This window comes from Cuculus canorus, chromosome 1 (genome assembly GCF_017976375.1).
Source record: "Cuculus canorus isolate bCucCan1 chromosome 1, bCucCan1.pri, whole genome shotgun sequence".
NCBI classification, from domain to species: domain Eukaryota; kingdom Metazoa; phylum Chordata; class Aves; order Cuculiformes; family Cuculidae; genus Cuculus; species Cuculus canorus.
In genome coordinates this window covers 102,036,228-102,056,409 of record NC_071401.1, presented here as the reverse complement: position 1 = coordinate 102,056,409, position 20,182 = coordinate 102,036,228, and the positions used below count along the sequence as shown (strand labels likewise).

Sequence of the window (20,182 nt, the reverse complement as noted above, 5' to 3'; positions counted from 1 at the left end):
CTTATTAATATGTCTTTCTAAGAAAGTAAAGTTTGGATTTTAAGCATGGAATAGGGTCATATATTAAGCATTCGTTCCACTTTCTGAATTCTACAATGATCCTAATGTTTTTGTAATGCTATCTGAATATAAAAATTGTATGACTCTTAGATGCATTCATTACCATAAATTCTATTATATAGCATTTCTCTAGTTTATTTCTCTCTGGTCTACATACTGTGAATTTTATTTTGACTTCAATATTCTATCTTGTTCTGTTCTTAATTAAGCATGTTGAAGACAATAGGACATCCCCAAAATCTGGATTTTCCCATATGTTTCTATTGTGATGTTTTGCAGTTAGTTAAAGTAGCTAACTACTGGCATCTGGCCAAAAATATACTGGCTGAAGGTTAGAGCTAGCTCTTTTGGATCTACTTTTAGAAAATTGCCTCATGATGCTTTGTATCCTTCATTTGCAGAGTACCACTGTTTTCCTGTCTTTCCCCAGTGGTGAAGTAAAATGTCATTTCTCATATTTTAATTTAGTAAAGTTCCAAATATCTTTAACTGTAGTGTAGAATCACATTTCTTATTTTTTGTCAAAGTGTACAGCATGTTTCTATAATTTAGCCCAAAATAAAAATATTTATGAAATACATTTGCTGTCCAAATAGGAACATGAAATTGCACATATGAACACACATAATATAAAGATCTTAACTCACTTAACTCCCTTACTTTGTATTCATCTGTAACTCTAGCGTCAGCACAATACTGGGAACAGAATAGGGAAAAAAAAAAAAAAAAAAGAAAGAGAAAAAGAAAAAAAGAAAAAAGAGAAAGTTTTGATAGTATTTTCTTTTGCTTTTAGTCTTACAAAGCTCCATAGCTGCAGGTTAAATTGCTGGCTGTTATATTTATAAAACTGACGTTACAGCAAAATGCAGCACAAAGAGGATTACTGTTGGAACAGAGTTTTGTAGATGATAGGACTTCAGCTGCCTGAGGCTTTCATTGAACACACCAGTGTACTATAAGTGGTAGGATAATCTTCAGTTTTTTGCAGGCCAACAACAACATCATAATAAAGAGCCACTCCAAAACAGTGTATCAATATTACTCATGAAGTCCAGTAGAAATCATATAGACAATCGTGTTCATTATAGTCAGTCATTCAGTAACACTTGACATTACTACTGATTTTCATTTCATAAGCCCATAGCTGGTGAGTCTCAATAGTGTTCATCTTTCTAACTCAGTATACAGCCAAAATGATGGAGGATCATTTTCTGTTTACAGAGTATCCCATTTTGCTGGAGAACAATAAAAAAATTAGGATGGAATTGGATGTGATTGGGGGTTTTTGGTTGGGTTTAGTGTTATAAGTAGTCAAGGAATATCCTAAATGAATATAAAAAAAAGAAGATGTCCAGAAAAAGTGGATGAATGAGGGCTACAATGTTAGGAAAGCAGATCACACCATATTTTTTTTTCATGATTCATTACTAGTGATTGTGCCAGTTGACATTCTACATATTACTGACCACTACTGTTCATTATTTTGAATGTGAATTTCACAATGTAAAATTCACTTTTGTTTAAAATTTACAGTGAATAAGGAACATATCCAATTCCAGGGTAAACATTTCAGATTGATTACTGTGATAGTAATCAGGACACAGTTATTACAGCTTCCTTCTCCTCTCTTTTTCTTTCTTAACCCCAACTCTCCCCCTTCAGTTTATGATAAGAAGTACTTTATTATGTTTTTAAAACCCATTTCCTTTCTCAGATGACTTTCTTCAAACATTTTGGAGTGTGTTTGCTGGACAAAGAAATGAACGTGAAAGAATCTTTCAGATCTAGCGTGGTGTTCAATATGAAAAAAGCACTCAAAGATGGTAAATTTTAAGGTTTTGCAAATGAGTTTTTGTGATAGATATTAGTATTATTTTTATATATGTACTCATTGTCTGATTTTTCAAGTAAAGTAATTGATTCTCAGAGTTTTGTGGTTTTGGTTGTTTTTTTTTTTTTTCTCTGTAGACTTGTAGATATTTATATTTTTTACCAGAAATCTCTGTAATTCTAAATATAACTCATTCCAGAATACTATAATAGCTGTTTCATAAAGTACTCTTGAAGAAATAAAATAGACTGACTTTTTTCCACAGCGGGTAGATTTTCCAGACCTTGAATGTCTCTTGTATTCATATTTTTGATTCGTTTTAATATTTGAATATTTTTTAAGATGTGTGAATACTGTGCTGTTATTTGAATGATTTCTTTACAATCTTACACAAACATAAGGACCAAGGGGGATAACCTTATGAGGAGAGATTATATTACATATTCTTTTGTTATCAAAATAAGATTTATGCTCTTTTCTCTCATGACATGACTTTTTCATGTTTCTGTGTAATTTTGCTATGAATCCAACTCACAAATGAAACTGAGAGTTTTATTGCCATCTCCTCCCAAAAATGTAGAGCTTTGCAGGCCGTTTTAAAATCTCCAACACTTCACTGTGTTTCAGTATGAAAATGAATTGGAAATGTACGAAACACTGGAAAATGAACATTTTGATTATGTAGCTGTTCTCTGTGCCTGGTGTTACAACCCCAAAAAAAGGATGTTACCACAGCAGAAGCCCTGTCTGGGAATGCAGACAGCCTTGCCTTGCCCTCAAAGCCCTGCTGGGTCTTCCAGCCCAGGGCCCAGGAGCCCCATCTCAGCTCTGGACTCATCAGCAGTCCGTGCCCCTCTCGTTGCTTCTGGGGCAACTGAAGCACCTGCTACTGTCTTCCATGTCCAGGACATGAATGGAGATGGCAGGACTCTGCCTGCATCCAGGTTGCCCTGGCTACTGGTCCTGTTCCCACTGTTCAGGGCAGCTCACATCACGCTATGCTCGAAATACGCATGACCCAATGCCCTAAAGCTCATAACTAAGAAAGAAATCTTGCTGTGTTCCCACCACCACTGCTACACTGTCCCAGTACATCAGTACTTCCATTTCCCCTCCTTCTTCCTCCATGAATCATCATTACACACCACACATAGCTCCTGCCTGTGAAGATATGTAGATGGATGACCAAGCCCTGGCCCAAGGTCTCAGCCCCTACGACACACAGGAATCACTGTGAGTTACGAGGAGTGAGAGGCTGGCATGTTACAGCAGTGCAATGAAGAGTGGATGGTTCAAGCTGCAGCTACGCAACAACAAGCTGAACTTCAGGGTAATTGCAGAAACAGTCTGGGAGACTTTCTAGAGGGCACCACCATGCAAGGTCAGCACTGCCCCAGCAACATTGGAAGGATGGGATGTCATCCAGAGGGACCTGGACAGACTAGAGAAGTGGGTCTCTGAGAATGTCATGAGGTTCAACAAGGCCAAGTGCAAGGTCCTACACCTAAGTCGGGGCAATCCCTGATTTCAGTAGCCGATGGCAAATGACATGATTCAGAGCTGCCCAGCAGAGAAGGACTTGGGGGTGCTGGTTGACGAGAAGCTCAACATGAGTTGGCAATGTGCGCTCGCAGCCCAGAAGGCCAACTGTATCCTGGGCTGAAAGATAAGAAGCGTGGCCAGCAGGTCGAGGGAGGTGATTCTGCCCCTCTATTCCTCTCTTGTGAGACCTCATCTGGAGTATTGTGCCCAGTTCTGGAATCCTCAGCATAAGAAGGATATGGAATTGTTGGAGTGAGTCCAGAGGAGGGCTACAAAGATGATCAGAGGGCTGGAACACCTCCCAGACAAGGAAAGGCTGAGAGAGCTGGGGTGTTCAGCCTGGAGAAGAGGACACCCCAAGGAGATCTTATAGCTACTCTCCAGTACCTGAAGGGGCTACAAGAAAGATGGAGAGGGACTATTCATAAAGGCTTGCGGTGATAGGATGAGTGAGAATGGGTATAAACTAGAGAGGGGCAGATTTAGACTGGACATTAGGAAGAATTTCTTCACCATGAGAGCATTGAGACACTGGAATAGGTATCCTAGGGTAGTTGTGGATGCTTTCGTCCCTGGAGGTGTTCAAGGCCAGGTTGGATGGGGCCTTGAGCAGCCTGATCTAGTGAGATGTCCCTGCCCTTTGTCAGGGGGGTTGGAACTGGATGATCCTTAAGGTCCCTTCCAACCCTCACTATTCTATGATTCTACTATTCTACGATTCTATGATTATCGGTTGTGCCATTTAAGACCACAAATGCCTAGATGGTGGTACCAAAAGTGCTAAAGTGAGGTATAGTTGGAGCAAAGTGGGGTCCAGTGCTGTGAGTTGTTAATTTGGAATGAGGCAAAGTTTAAAAAAAAATGAGTGATCAAGGTGGATAGAATGTAAAGAATGGGGGATAAACAGGGGCAATTGCAAGCAACAAGCTGCTGGTTGTTAAGCTTCTTGGCTGAGCCCTGTGTCTGATCACCATGGTTTAAGTCCTCATCTTATTAAACTATATTATTTAATATTTTAGCGTGATCTCACTCTGTATTCAGGAGGTGAGGGGTGAGTTATGTATATATCCATTAGATAATGGTCTTTCAAGTAGACTAGTTGCTGAGTGGAAGGACACACCTCAAAATACTAGAAGTCTGAGCAGGTGATTAGGAAAGGGTCCTGCAATCTGAGCGCATGTAATTAGGTGGACACAAAGCCAATACTAATATTTGAGGGACCAGTAGACATACTTCTAGCCTGATCATCTGGAAAAAAAGGCATAGGCAGGGCCATCTCTGTTGTTTCATGTTTATGTAAGTGAGGCTTGTGCTTATCTGGGTGTTAGTCAAGTAACTGCACTCTGTATGTGCTGATCTGTGTGCTGGCTGTGTCTGCATTGTGTATGTGTTCCCTGAAAACACAAAAAAAAGCAGCTGCATTTACTACATTGGGATGAGAGAAATCACTTGGGACTCCACGGCCACTAAATTCAGCTGTCTTCAAATATCATTCTCTTCTAGCAAGTCATATGGTATTTTTACACCTCCATTATCTTGTCCTCTCCCCGGACTATGCATTGCATAAGGAGAGACACAGTCACTGTGATGCTGCTCTGTGGAAAATAGGAGTAATGTACATATAGCCTAAACTACGGGATTTCTTTTCCTCCCTGTCCACCTCATTCAGGCTAAAGGGGCTCCAGACAGATGAAGTGAAGGTCAAGGAGAAGGGATATTCCTCCATCTAGCAATAAAGCCCTGTACAACTCTGTGACCTAGCTTTCCTTCAGTTGTTTTATTTTCAGCGTTTGGACCAAAACACTTTAAGTCATAAGCTCTAGATAAAGATCTGAGAACTTAATTGCTCTGAAGTACTATTTTCTCATTGAAAACCATGGAAGTGAGGAATTAATTTATTTCCTAGTTGGTTTTTTTTTTTTTGAGATTGTATTAAGGTTTATAGCTTTTGTTCCTGAAATTAGGTTTCGTGTTTTGCTGGCTCTGCTGGATGTTATGTAATTATGTTAAGAGTTCCTGTGGTTCTCATTATTCTTTCTTGCTTGCTGCTGGTGCATATAAATAAATTTCACTCTTCCCTTGGGGCCTGCACTGTTTACAGCCAAATTAGTCTTGGCAGGACTATGTTAGGAAGGATACATTGAGTCCTGTTCTAGTGAGGCCATGCAGAAGGCAGCTGTATACTACTGGATATTCCCAAGGGAGAACAAAAGGTGTAGTTCTGGGCATGGCTGTGAATTTCTGTGACTTCAGCAAGGCTACAAGTGGGCACAGCATAAATATTATCTTGACTTTCTGCAGCTGGGAACCCAGAGTAGTATTTCACCAAGACAATAATAAAAAACATTGTGAAAGTTGTATATTACAATTACTGCGGTTGGCATAATGTGCATCTCACATTCTCAGCGACACTAGGATTACTAATCCTAGTCGTGTCCACTCACACATCTTAGCACAAGATTTTTCTCTTTGTTAACTATTTCCTGATACATAACTTAACCATTTGCTGTTATGAACAGTAAGAAGGAAATATGATGCCTACCTGGCAATCCTCCCATGAAATCGTAAACAAACCAACCATATCAAATAGAGGGTTTAATCTTGTGTCTTGAACTAGGAAGAGGGATCACGGTTTTATTGGTTTTATTCTTTCTCATACACCTAGAAATCTAAGCAAAAAAAAAAGTGTACATTGAAGTGGCTTAACTTCTTTCAATGAATAGAGAAATCTGCTTGTGGCTGCAAACGGATTTCTTTAGGAGAAATCTTTAATCAAGCATTTTAAACTTTTTCTTCTTTAATAACTGCAAAGCCACGTAAGCAATGTAAAGGAAGCAGAAAACTGTATCAAACATGCAAGTGGAACAAAAACTAAATAGCAAGAGGTTTAAAATAGCTTTAACTTTTTTTTTTTTATACATTCTGCTAGAACTCTAGACTCTAGAAATTTGGAAGAGATTTGACTTATGAGCTTAAAGTCAAATTCCAAATTACATTTATTTTGATTTTTAGAGATTAGTTGGGAACATACATCACTAATTTCTCCTAAGTGATTTAAATTTGACATGCATATTTTTTAATATGAAACTGAATTTGCTGCTAAAGATAATGCAAGTAACACAACCTATCAATAAACCAGCAGAGTTGATTTTGTTGTCACTGAACTTACTTATCTTTCTTCTTCTTCTAAAATAATCCATTTGTTGAACTATTTTTCACACATACTGTTGTTTACTCCAGTTTCTCTTCAGATCGTATAAATCTTTCGCCTTTTACTAAAGATTTCCGTGGAGAGGAACAGTTACGAGTGTAAAGCTTTAAACTAGATGTGAAGGGTGAAGGGGAGGAGACCAGGCTAGTTGGGAATGAGCCTGGAAGTGGGACACCGGCGGCTGAGAAATGGTGTGCTGGAGAGGACCACCAGTACACCACCACAGGGCAAGTGGGGGCGAGTACAAGTGGGGACAGTAAGGATGAAACTAGGTCTGTGGAATTAGTTATTCCAAGGACCAGTCAATCGAGAATGAACTCTCTTCCCTTTATGAGGGCTGAAGGTTCATCAGCCCAGCTGAAGTGCATATACACCAATGCACGCAGCATGGGCAATAAGAAGGAGGAGCTGGAAGCTATGGTAGGGCAAGGTGACTACGATGTCATTGCCATCACAGAAACGTGGTGGGATGACTCGCATAACTGGAGTACAGCTATGTTGGGATATAAACTCTTCAGGTGGGACAGGAAGGGTAGGAAAGGAGGCGGGGTAGAACTCTATGTTAAAGAGTGTTTTGATACTCTTGAATTGGATTACGGTGAGAATGGGACTGAATGCCTATGGGTTAAAATCAGAGGAGCCCACAAGAAAGGGGACTTTGTGATAGGAGTCTGTTACAGACCACCCAGCCAAGAAGAAGCTGCTGATGAGCTCTTCTATAAACAGCTGGGGACAGTCTCTAAATCTCTGCCTCTTGTCCTTGTGGGAGACTTTAACTTTCTGGATGTCTGCTGGGAGTACAATACAGCAGAAAGGAAACAGTCTAGGAGGTTCCTGGAGTGCATGGAAGACAACTTCCTTGCACAACTGGTTAGTGAACCAACAAGGGAGGGTGCCTTCCTAGACCTGCTGTTTGCGAATAGAGAAGGTCTTGTTGGGGATTTGACGGTTGGAGGACGCCTAGGACTAAGCGATCATGAGATGATAGGGTTTTCATTTCTAGAGGTACTTAATGCCTTCTTCGCCTCAGTCTTTAATAGCAAAGAAAGTTGTTCCTTCTGTTTACAAACCCAAGAGTTAGAGGAGCAGAATGAGGCTCCCGTGATCCAAGAGGAGGCGGTTAGAGACTTGCTTGCCCAGCTAGACTCCCACAAGTCTATGGGGCCAGATGGGATCCACCCAAGAGTATTGAAGGAGCTGGCGGATGTCCTTTCCAAACCCCTATCCATCATCTTCCAGCGGTCCTGGCTGACTGGGGAAGTTCCACTGGACTGGAGGATGGCTAATGTTGTGCCCATCTACAAGAAGGGTTGCAGAGAGGATCCGGGGAACTACATGCCTGTCAGTCTGACCTCAGTGCCGGGGAAAGTCATGGAACAGCTAATCTTGAGTGCTATCATGAAGCACATGCAAGAGAACCGGGTGATCAGGCACAGTCAACATGGCTTCACAAAAGGCAGATCTTGCCAAACTAACCTTATTGCCTTCTATGACAAAGTGACTCGACTACTGGATGGGGGAAAGGCTGTGGATGTAGTCTTCTTGGACTTCAGTAAAGCCTTTGACACTGTTTCTCACAGCATTCTGCTTCAGAAACTGTCAGCCTCTGGCCTGGACAGGCGCATACTCTCCTGGGCTGAAAACTGGTTGGATGGCCTGGCCCAGAGAGTGGTAGTAAATGGAGTTAACTCCAGCTGGAGGCCGGTCACAAGTGGGGTTCCTCAGGGCTCAGTACTGGGTCCAGCTCTGTTCAATGTCTTTATCAATGACCTGGATGAAGGCATTGAGTGCACCCTCAGCAAGTTTGCAGATGACACTAAGCTGGGAGGAAGTGTGGATCTGCTGGAGGGTAGGGAGGCTCTGCAAAGGGATCTGAACAGGCTGGACCGCTGGGCTGAGACCAATGGCATGAGGTTCAACAAGGCCAAATGCCGGGTCCTGCACTTGGGGCACAACAACCCTATGCAGTGCTACAGGCTAGAAGTCTGGCTAGAAAGCTGCCTAGGGGTGTTGGATGACAGCCGATTGAACATGAGCCAGCAGTGTGCCCAGGTGGGCAAGAAGGCCAATGGCATCTTGGCTTGGATCAGAAACGGCGTGACCAGCAGGTCAAGGGAGGTTATTCTCCCTCTGTACTCTGCACTGGTGAGACCGCACCTTGAGTACTGTGTTCAGTTCTGAGCCCCTCAGCACAAGAAGGATGTTGAGGCTCTGGAGCGTGTCCAGAGAAGAGCAACAAAGCTGGTGAGGGGGCTGGAGAACAAGTCTAGTGAGGAGCCACTGACAGAGCTGGGGTTGTTTAGCCTGGAGAAGAGGAGGCTGAGGGGAGACCTTATTGCTCTCTACAACTACCTGAAAGGAGATTGTGGAGAGGTGAGACCTGGCCTCTTCTCCCAAGTGACAGGGGACAAGACAAGGGGGAATGGCCTGAAGCTCCACCAGGAGAGATTCAGGCTGGACATCAGAAAAATATTTTTTCACAGAAAGGGTCATTGGGCACTGGCAGAGGCTGCCCAGGGAGGTGGTCAAGTTACCTTCCCTGGAGGTGTTTAAGGGACGAGTGGAGGAGATGCTGAGGGGCATGGTTTAGGGATTGTTAGGAATGGTTGGACTCGATGACCCAGTGGGTCCTTTCCAACCTAGTGATTCTATGATTCTATGACACAGCAAAAATTCAAGTGCTTCATGATTAAGGTCCTGTCCTATAAGATGTTCAGGCAAGATTGAAGCTCACATTGAATATGATATTCAACGGGCCCAAGAGGACCCCAAATCACATCATCAGTACCACAATACCATAATAACATCAGGGACTAAAATATTACAGATATTTCGAATTACATTGCTACAGGAAATTTACAGTATTAAGTGGTTCTTCACCATTTCATTGGACCATGCTAGTCTGTTTATTCTTGTTTCCATGTCTTTTCATTTTTCATCTATATTCTGTTTGTGCTGAATCAGATACAGAAAAAGGAAATCTTATGGTTTTCCTCCTCTCACCTCATTTTTGAGACCTTATTCTCTTTCTGAGAAGTAAGATGTATTAAAAACGCTGAACAGAAACTATGCAGGAAAGAAAATTAATACAAGAAATCTTATTCTCTTTAAATCATAGTCCCTTAGAACTTATTTGGTAGAAACAATGCCTTAAAATAATAACCTGTACATTTCTAGTTTTATTTCTATTACTGCAACATTCTAGCTCACACCAGTAATGACAGAATAATCTAATAATTCTGAAAATCATAGCATACTAGTTTTGTAATTCTAGTATATAGCTGTTACTCCCCTCAGATATAACAAAAGATAAAACAGTAGTAGATTATTAACAGAGAAACAATGCTAATATTTTTAAAGCTGCAATATATCAGGCTGTGCCTTGTATCCATAACCTTATATTTGGTGCCATCCTCCTCTTTCTAGACATATTTTACTCCTTCAACGGACGAAAATACCCTAAGCTTCTTTTCTTCTTGTCTCTCTCTGTCTGTTTTTTAGCTTGGAAATATTTTTCTAACAAATACTATAAACATGTTTCTAGATTATTTTTTTCTGAGAAAGAAATGTTATTTAAGGGTTGTTCTCAATAAGAAACTTCTAGATGGAACTTATTGTGGTCCTCACAGAATTTCTATTCTCTACTTTCTAACTTCTCACTAGACTAAATATTTTCTGTTTCACTGGTTTCCATCCTCATTACAAGGTCTTCCTCTAGGAGCATTTCCTCTAGAAACACCGAGTTCAAATGAAATACAAAGGTGTAGATCAAACAATACTCCAAAATCAGACCTGCTTTTAGCCAAACAGGAACATAACAGGAATCTGTCACTGCTCAAATTCATTTACACATCTAAAAATTTATAAATGTTAATTAACTATTGCTGTAGTTAGGATTTAAAAATGTTATCTGTGCAATCAAAACAAAAATACAAAATGCTAATCATGATTAATGTAGAACCGAAGCTTAATGAGCTTACGAAAGGTAAATTGATTAATTTAAACATAAGTGAATAAATTACTCTGCTAATCATGAATTTATTGTAAAATGTCTTGTATTTTGAAAAATGTCATAGCTTGAGAATGATAATGTGTTATTAATCTTCTGGGTATATATTATAATTTAAAAATGGAAATTATAAACTCATACTCTTTGGGAGGCCTTATTTTTTATTCTTCTAGAAACAAGACACATTCATCTTAAAATATTATTCTATTGTGACACCAAGAATGTGTTTTCTTGAAATATTAATTTCCCATTAATTTTAAAAAGCAAAGCATTACAAAGTTATGCAGAGAATTGTGTACAAGTGTAACATTACATATGTATGATGACCAAGGAACTCGTAAGAATAAGTTTTACAGGACACTTATTTGCTTATTCCATTAGGACCTCAAGTAGCTGTAATCAAATTAATTATCTAGACACATTATTGTCTACACCAAATAACTTGCTACCTCATCTTTTCAGTCCCTCTTTAGATTATATTTGAAGTCTGATATCAAAGACACTACATTTGAAATGTGATCTCTTTTTACAGCGTTCCAAGCATTATCTGACTTTTGGTTCTTTATGTCTTGTTTTCTAGATTGCAATATTTGATTGTATGGGTGAAATGACCATTGCAAAATTCTTGTAAAAACAAGAGTTATCTCAGGGATTTGACTACTAATTGTAATATGTTTTATGATTACATCCTGAATTTACTGAACTTGTGCTAGATGTTTTCAAAGGTATTTCTTTTCAGTCATTTTCCTGATACTGGAGCAAATGTGAGAGCACCATCTTTAAATGCTATTTTGCTCTAACTGGTTAGGATGTTATTTCTGGAACCAGTCTGATCACCTGAATCACTTGTTTTTATGTTACTATTCTTGAGTGAATTACTGATGTTTAAAAAGGACAGAAAAAAATAATGATAGGAATCTGAGAACTGTAAATTATATTCCCTCATGTAAACACAGTATTTTGGAGAATAATTACTGTGTTCATGAATATTCAGAAATATCATATTCTTTCATGTGGCAAAACTGAGCAATAACTATTCTATCATTTTATTTTCTCCAAAACCATTTATATATCTGGAGTTCAGATAAATTTTTAACTGCTCTACCTTATTCTTATTTCTGTTTAAATTTTACATTAAATGCTTTCTTTAATGACACCTAAGCCTGGCCTTGACCTTTCAACTCTGTTTTTTTGATTTTTTTCCTAACAGGAAAGGAGCTGAGTTTGTTCTTTAGCATTTGTCTCCCAACAGAAAACTACGTTACTAAAGAATTTTTTCTCAAAAAAAATAGACACCTAAGTTTTTGCTGGTCACTACTACATCATTTATGGTAGCCTTGTGTCTCCAAAAAAAAAGAAAATATTTGAACTTAATTCTAAACCAGTATGGAGCTTTCCAAGTTAGTTTAAAAAAAGAATTGTTCTCATGCTTTCATGATTACATATATATCTAAAATCAGGTAAATTTGCAAAATAAATGCCTAAAAGATTTCTTAGGACTACACTTAAGTAGAAAGCAAGACTGAAACTCTTTTCTGTTGTACGTTACTGCTTTTCCAGCACTGACCAGACTTTAGTTTTAGCTACTCACAACTTCTTTGTATACTGAAACTACTTAAAGAAATACTAAACTGAGGCCAGTGCTAGCTATGTTTTAAAGTGGGATAGAAACTTCAAGGATTTGTGTTTCAGATCATCTAACTACATGTTCACTTTGCATACATATAGATAAAGGATTCTGTGAGAGAGTTTAAGTGATTTTGGACAGAAGTTGAGTCAGGCAGGAAATCATAAATTGAAACCTAAGGAAGGTAAGAGAACTTCAGAATTTTTGATGCTGTGATTCACAGGTAATATGCAGCAGGGATTATTGTAGTTGCAAATATGTAGGGGATATTATTGTTGTACCTTTGTTTCTGTCAATGTGACTGTATTTCCCTTTTCCACTTCATGTGTATAGTTTTAATGCTTACCTATCCTCAGTTCCATAGCTTATAAAATAAATTCTTAACTTTTTAAATGTTTATTCCTTTGCTTTTTAAAAGCTACTTAATAATTACTTTCAGAATTACTGGCAACTTCGGTAGTCCTCCAAAAGAAATCATTTTGTCATTACCCCTTGTGGTGGTCTGACCACCCTCCAGGCCACATATGCAACCTTTGGTCCACCAAGCACAACTTTTGACTCACTTGGATCAACACCTTTCCCACTCTCTCCAGAACTGCTAGCTGATTCAGAGGGAACCAGGCACTGGTCAATCTAGTATCAGTCAGGCTTTTAGGGAAAAGAATTTGCATTGTAAAGAGGCAGTCAATCAGGACATTAAGACATCCCTTTAACATATCTGAAACTGCTTTGTTTGGAAAGAAAATGCCCTTATTGCCTGAAGAAGAGGACTGACAATCCATCATCTTGAGCAGGCATACTGTGGAAGATAGTACTCATTCTAAAGATGCAGTGGTTCAGTGCACTTAGGTATCCCTTCAGTGTGCTTGGGGTCCTGTATATTTGGAGAAGGCGCCTTTACTGCCTGAGAAAGAGCTAGACCATGGGTCACCCCCTTAGCTGAATATGCCTCACATGTGGACTGTAGCCCAAGTGAGATGTTGTTATGTCTCTGTCAAAAGTCGCCAGAATTTTATTTTAAAAAATCAAATGAATACTTAAGTATCTCATGAAATTAATTTATCTCAAAGTCCTATAAGTAAGCAACCTGATAGAAGGCTCTGTGAGCAATTCTGGATCGCAACAAGTTGTATCTAGTAAACTTCCTCTGACCTAGGACACCTCTCAGGAGTGGAGTACAGGATTGCTGGCTACCAGAGGGGAAAAGGCCAAGGCAACACAGACTGCTTCAGACTCAGTCTTCACCTACCGAGGAATGCTGAAGCACTTTGAGTGAGTATTCTCACCAATTTCAGGAAGAGGAAAATTTTAACTAAAAGGGTAGCCTGTCTACTTACTTTTTTTGTCTTTCTATCTATGTGCTTATATCACTGTGACTGTGATTACTCTTGTATCTTTCTATGCTTAAGGTCTAGTCTATCCCTGTGTACACATATATCATTATATCCCTGTGCTTTTATATGTGTTTATTGTACCATGTAGTACATAGGATTGAATCTTGTCATTATTCAATCTGTGATTAAATAGCTGATTGATTAGATTGTAGCACATCTTGTTGCATCACTTTGAATCACCCTGTTCATTAATTGATGATTAGACAGCAATAGAAATTTCATAATCTACCTCAATAAATTCAAAATTGCTACTAAATAAAAGTCTCATAAATTTCAATCCACAACACCCCTTCCTATAACTATATTGCAGCAAAACACCTATGTGTTAAATTTGCAACTAGAGTGCAGTGTTTATCAGATACACAATTTCACATCAATGAGCTTCTGTGAGTTTTTTCTTTCTTCTTATCCTCAAAGACTTATTCTTTCCTGCAAGAATTTCAGAAGAAAAATTTGGATATCCTTTATCAGGTATATTTCCATATGAAGAATCACATTAACATTAGAAGTGTTTTGTTCAGTAGAAGATATTAAGTAGAAATAGCACCTCCTCTGCAGTCATGCGGCATACATGTATGCACAACTTACATTGACTTTACTTCTTGGGCTTACACTAATTTTTCACTGGAGTTGATAACATATGACATGCATCCTTTGTTGGCATCTTACATTGGTGCTTCTGAAATGTCAGACAACATCCTAAATTGTTTGTTGAATCAGACGTCGAATTTATAAGAATGACGAAGTAATAAGTTTCTTTTGTATGTAAGAAAAGAATTTTACTGTACACATTTGGAATGAAAGCACATATGCTCATTGATGCTTGGTGTCATGCTACCACACTTTCATTTACTATTTTCTGTTAAGATTTTCAATGGAGGAAGGTGTCATTCCACTTTTATAGAATTTCACATGGAGCATTAAATACTTGTACTCTTCTGTCACACACTCATGATTTTGCAAAATCTCATTAAAATCTGTCATTCAGTTATGAGCATGAAAGTATTAGCAATCTTGCCATTTATAAATACAATATCTAAAATTAACTGTACATAAAAAAAAGCACTAAATATTTTATTGACCTCTTTAAGAAGATAATTTTATAGCTGCTTCTTGCATTATGGTCCTTGAATACATTGCACAGCTGTTAAATCCATTTAATCTCACTCACATTAAGAGATGGTTCCCATTCATACAACTGAATTCTCAAAGTCTGGACATCTGCAGTTGATTCTAATACTAAGGAACTTGTGCTGTTATTATAAGCCTTAGAATATCACTGAGAATTTCCCCTGGCCTCTTCCTTTTTTAACTGCAAATTATGTAATGTTGCAAAAAGATTTTGAAGGTCTGATTTTAAATTAAAATAATTATTTTTAAAAAATGATGTGGGTTTTTTTCAACTTTGATGTCTAACTTGCTGTTAATTTTGCAGCTTTGATTTCTATAGAACCATTACAAATTCTTTTTCCTTTGTTTTGCTTTTTTTTTGACTAGAAGATAGGAAGGAAGAAAGTGATACAGACTCTTTCTTTCCTGAAAGAGTCACTATAGCCCATTCACCTAATTTTGAAAATTTCAGAGCATAGTAAATGATTGCTTAATATCATATCTTGGAAGCTTCTGTATAAACAAAAGGATTACACTTGTAGACTTAGCCTGTGTGAATAAATCATTCCCAAGTAATCATAGAATCATGGAATCCCTAGGTTGGAAAGGAACTTTGAGATCAAGTCCAACCATACCTGTTCACTGCTAAATCATATCCATTAGCACTTCATTAACCCGTCTTTTAAATACCTCCAGGGGTGGTGACTCAACTACCTTTGTGGGCCTGTGCAGCCTGTTCCAGTGCTTGATGACCCTTTCAGTGAAGAATTTTTTCCTAGTGTTCAACCTGAACCTTCCCTGGCCCAATTTAAGGCCATTCCCTTTCATCTTGTCACCCATCACTTGGGTGAAGAGACCAATACCCACCTCTCTGCAACCTCCTTTCAGCTACTTGTAGAGAGCAACAAGATCTGCCTTCAGCCTCCTCTTCTTTAGGCTAAACAACCTCAGCTCCCTCAGCTGCTCCTCGTTAAGATGTGTTGTTCTCCAGCCTCTTCACCAGCTTCACTGCCCTTCTCTGGACATGCTACAGGTCCTCAATGTCTTTCTTGTAGTGAGAGGCCCAAAACTGAATGCAGTATTGGAGGAATGGCCTCACCAGTGCTGGGTAGAGGGGCAGAATCTGTTCCCTGGTCCTGCTGGCCGCACTGTTTCTGATACAATCCAAGATGCTCTTGGCCTTCTTGGTCACCTGGGCACACTGCTGGCTCATGTTCAGTCGGCTGTCAGCCAATACCCCCAGGCCCTTCTCTCAATCACAGCTTTCGAGACACTTTTCCCCAAGCCTGAAGGGCTGCACAGAGTTGTTTTGTCCCAAGTGCAGGACGTTGCACTTGGCCTTGTTAAATCTCATCCTGTTGGCCTCAGCCCATTGATCCAGCCTGTTCAGATCTGTTTGCAGAACCCCCTACCCTCAAAGAGATCAGCACTTCCAGGTTAGTGTCATATGCAAACTTATTAAGGATACGTTCAATCCCCTCATCCAGGTCATTGATAAAGATATTGAGCAGAACTGGACCCAGCACAGAGCCCTGGGGAACACCACTTGTGACCAGACTCCAACTGGATTTAGCTCCATTTACCATGACACTTTGGGCCTGGCCATTCAGACGGTTTTACCCAGCAGAGGATGCATCTGTCCAGGCCAGTGGAAGCCAGTTTCTCAAGCAGAATACTGTGATAAATAGTGTCAAAAGCCTTACTGAAGTCCAAGAACACTATATTCACAACTTTTCCTTCATCCATTAAGTAGAAGGCAATCAGGTTAGTTTGGCAGTACTTGCTTTTCATAAATCCATGCTGACTGTGCCTGATCACCTCGTTGTCTTTGGTGTGTTGTGTGATAGCACTCAAGATGACCTGTTCCATGATCATTCCTGGCACCAAGGTCAGACTGACGGTCCTGCAGTTTCCCCAATCCTCCCTCTGGCCCTTCTTGTAAATGAGTGTAACATCAGCCAACCTCCAGTCAAGTGAACTTCCTTGGTCAGCCAGGACTGCTCGTAAATGACGGAAAGGAGTTTGGCAAGCATTTCTACTGGCTCCCTTAATACACTCAGGTGGATCCCATCTGGCCCCATAGACTTGTGAATGTCTAATTGGCCAAGCAGGTCTCTATTTCCTTATGGATCATGGGAGCTTTGTTCTGCTCTCCCTCCCTGTCCTCTGGCTCATGAGGCTGAGTACTCAGAGAACATCTTACCTTGCTATTAAAGACTGAGGCAAAGAAGGCGTTAAGTACCTCAGCCTTACCCTCAGCCTCTGTCACTAATGTCGGCCCTGTGTCTAGTAAATTATGGAGATTTTCCTTGGCCCTCCTTTTGTTGTCGATATATTTGTAGAAAGATTTTTTATTATCTTTTACAGAACTGCCCAATCTAAGTTCTAGCTGGGCTTTGGCCCTTCTGATTGTCTCTCTACCTTATCTCACTTTATCCCTGTAGTCCTCCTGAGATGCCTGTCCCTTCTCCCAAAACTTGTATACTCTCCTCTTTTTTCTGATATCCACCAGATCTCTCTGTTCATCCAAGCTGGTTTTCTCCCTCAACAGTTCTTTTTCTGCTACATGGGGATGGCTTGCACTTGCACCTCCAGGATTTCCTTCTTAAAGAGCACCCAGCCCTGCTGGGTTCCTTTCCCCTTAAGGATTGTCTCCCATAGACCTTTATCAACCAGCTTTCTGAACAGTCCAAAGTCTGCCCTCCAGAAATCGAAGGTGGCTGTTCTACTAATCCCCCTTTTAATTGCTCCTAGAACTGAGAATACTATCATTTCATGATCGCTATGCCCCAGGCGCCCTCCAACAGTCACATCTCCCACAATGCCTTCTCTGCTCATAAAGAGCAGGTCCAGTGGGGGACCTTCTCTAGTTGGCTCACTCAGCAGTTGTGTCAGGAAGTTGTCTTCCACACACTCCAGAAACCTCCTAGGCTGCTTCCTCTTTGCTGTATTATACTTCCAGCAGAAGTTGAAGTCTCCCACAAGAACAAGGGCTAGTGATTGCAATACTTCTCTCAGTTACTTGTAAAATAACTTGTCAGCCTCTTCTTCCTGGCTAGGTGTTCTATAGAGACTCCCATCACAATATCTGCCTTGTTAGGTGCTCCGATGTTTTTTTTTACCCAGAAGCACTCAACCGTATCATTACCACCATTAATCTCCAAGGTATCAGAACACACTGTAGCATAGAGAGTTACCCCACCACTTCTCCTTTCTTGCCTATCCTGCTTGAATGGTTTATAGCCAGTCATAACAGCACTCCTGTTATGTGAGTCTTCCTGCCACATTTCCATTATGGCAATTACGTCTTAGTCTTCTTGCTTTACAATTACTTCTAGCTCCTCTTCTTTATGGCCCATGCTGTATGCATTGGTGTAGATGCACTTCAGTTGAGCTGTTGATCACATCACACTCTTATGGGGAATAGTGTCAGTTCCTAAATGACTAGTCACCAAATTTTCTAACCAATCAGTAATCCTTACATCTGTGCTGCTAATTGAAGTGCCATCCCCACTTCCTTTGGTGGCAGACCAAAGGTCCTCACCAGCACACCATTCCCCAGACAGTGGAGTGCTTAGGCATTGCCAAAGGTTTAGAATGGTCACTGTAGCAGCTTCTGAGTGTTTAAAAATTTTACTTTCCAAGACAATAGATATCTTCAGAAGCAGGTCCAGTGGTGGATCAGTGGTTTGGGTTTTTTTTAAGCTAACAGTATTTTCTTCCATGTTTACATGTTTACTATTAACTTTGAGCCTATCCTTAGCTTCCTGATGTGCTATGGAGTCTAGAAGTACTCTACAAGATGACGCATCCTGAACAGCCACCATCCAGTGTGGTTTCCGTACTGAGCAGAGCATAGTTTTTAAAGATCTTTAACTGCATCAGATGTAGCTGAATGGCAAAGCGTAGCTCCTGAAAAGTTCAAAGTCAGCAAAGGATAATTTAGTCATTGTATTTAGTGCCAAACCTGAATTTAAATTTTCAATTAAAATGCAGATTGTGTAGACAGACATACATATACTTACATATAATATAGGGTCATTAAGTTCCTAATTTATCAACAATGACAGAAAAATAAAGTTCTCAGTCTTGGGAGCTAGAAAGCACAAGAAAAAGCACAAGAATAAAATATATTTTCTCTTTAAAAAAGGTGGTGACTCGCTGTGTCAATGGAAAAAAATTAAAGCAGTGCACAAAATGAAAAACACATCTAGGTTTTAAGAAAAAATGCGTGTTGTGGTTTGTAGGTTTTTTTCTTAGTCTTTTTCATGCTAGATGGATGTCTTGTTTAAAAAAATATAAATCCTATTCCTTCAGAAGAGTATCTTCCTTTGGCCCTTGCCCTGATGGTTTTTCTGTGGCTCCGCTTCTCTTACCAAGTTTGATGTGGAATCCATAGAGTTCAGAAGTCAAAAGGTAAAACAAAATCAATGGAGACACTGGCAAAAGATGAAAATTTCCACATAAGGCTTAAAAAAATGTGTACAATAATCTCTGTGAGTCAGTAACACTTTCAATTCCCTTTAGCTCTCTCAGGATCTTAAATTAAGAGTATGCTATGGTTTTGCAAATGTGCATCAAGTGATCTCTATTTTAGATTGCTAAAGTATTGCAGGGTGTTAAATAACAAACCCAAATGCAAGAGAGTATGTGTTTTTCATCTATAATTTAAGTTACTTTCATGCAAGTTTCCTAATGTTTATGCTTTTCAAGTAACTCAAAAGTTTTATGGGTAAGTGAAGTGTGATTCATTGTTTAAAAATTGTTACTAATCAAAGCTTTATTTTTTTGTATTTATTAGAGAAAACAGGATAGAAAGAAAAAAGTGAGTACTTTATTCAGAGCAATGATCCATAGCACTGAATTAGTTACATTGTGCAAAATAACATTCATCTGAATAAGAACTCTAAGGTTAATTTTGCATGACAAGCACGAGATAAAGACTGAATATATCTTATTAACATATTTTTAAAATAAAGCAAAGCATAAAATAATGGTTTTATTAGTAAAGAAAGTGTAGATGTATTCAGTTTCCAACACAACAGCCATGAAATGATATAATAAGAAACAATATACCATATGAAGCTTTCCAAATATTTTGAAGAATAACTTGAAAAGGCCTTTCTTAAGCAATTAATACATACTAAAACAGAACCAAGTTTGAATTTAAGATATGTACTCCAAAGTGCACATATTTGTCTTGTCATTAAGTGAAATTCCTTAAAGCAGACAGTAAGTCTGACATTCATTCAGACGCTGAACGGAGAGTGGCAAAATTTTCAGTCAAGCCATATGCAGTCTCAACCCATCACTGTTCAGGAATAAGCTCAATATTCTCAAAGTCTACACTCAGCAAATGTAGCAGGTAAGTCAGTAAACGATGTTATTGGTACTATCT

At 39.2% G+C, this 20,182-nt stretch overlaps 1 pseudogene; it reads left to right on the top strand.

The window, feature by feature from the left end:
• Positions 1 to 6,664: 6,664 nt before the first annotated feature.
• On the top strand, positions 6,665 to 6,757 carry LOC128851023 (U5 spliceosomal RNA; annotated as a pseudogene).
• The last annotated feature ends 13,425 nt before the right edge of the window (positions 6,758 to 20,182 follow it).